Genomic DNA, 238 nt, shown 5'->3' with positions numbered 1-238 from the left:
AAGTTTTATTTAAGTGAAATTGTTCGCAAAAGGCATTTCCATTAAGTCCGAAAGGGAGTGTGGCGTAATCGCTTTGTATTTTGTCTTTTTTTTTTCCTTCATAAACCATTGTGTACGTTCTGGTTATCTGGTTTCTACTTTCTCATCGTTTGCTTCTTTGAGGTGGAATTTCATGGTTCCTTTGGTTGTTGTGGTTGTGTTTTTCTTTTTTTGTTCCTTTAGAAACATTGTGTCTTCG

The 238-nt window shown here is 35.3% G+C and overlaps 1 protein-coding gene across 1 annotated transcript in view; it reads left to right on the top strand.

The window, feature by feature from the left end:
- LOC119581735 (RNA-binding protein fusilli-like) overlaps positions 1 to 238 on the top strand; it is a gene marked incomplete in the record, with an annotated part of 165,619 nt that overhangs the window by 112,444 nt on the left and 52,937 nt on the right.

Source organism: Penaeus monodon, chromosome 15 (assembly GCF_015228065.2).
Source record: "Penaeus monodon isolate SGIC_2016 chromosome 15, NSTDA_Pmon_1, whole genome shotgun sequence".
Classification (NCBI taxonomy): Eukaryota; Metazoa; Arthropoda; class Malacostraca; order Decapoda; family Penaeidae; genus Penaeus; species Penaeus monodon.
Note: the sequence above shows the minus strand (reverse complement) of the source record. Positions and strands in the feature narration are given on the sequence as shown.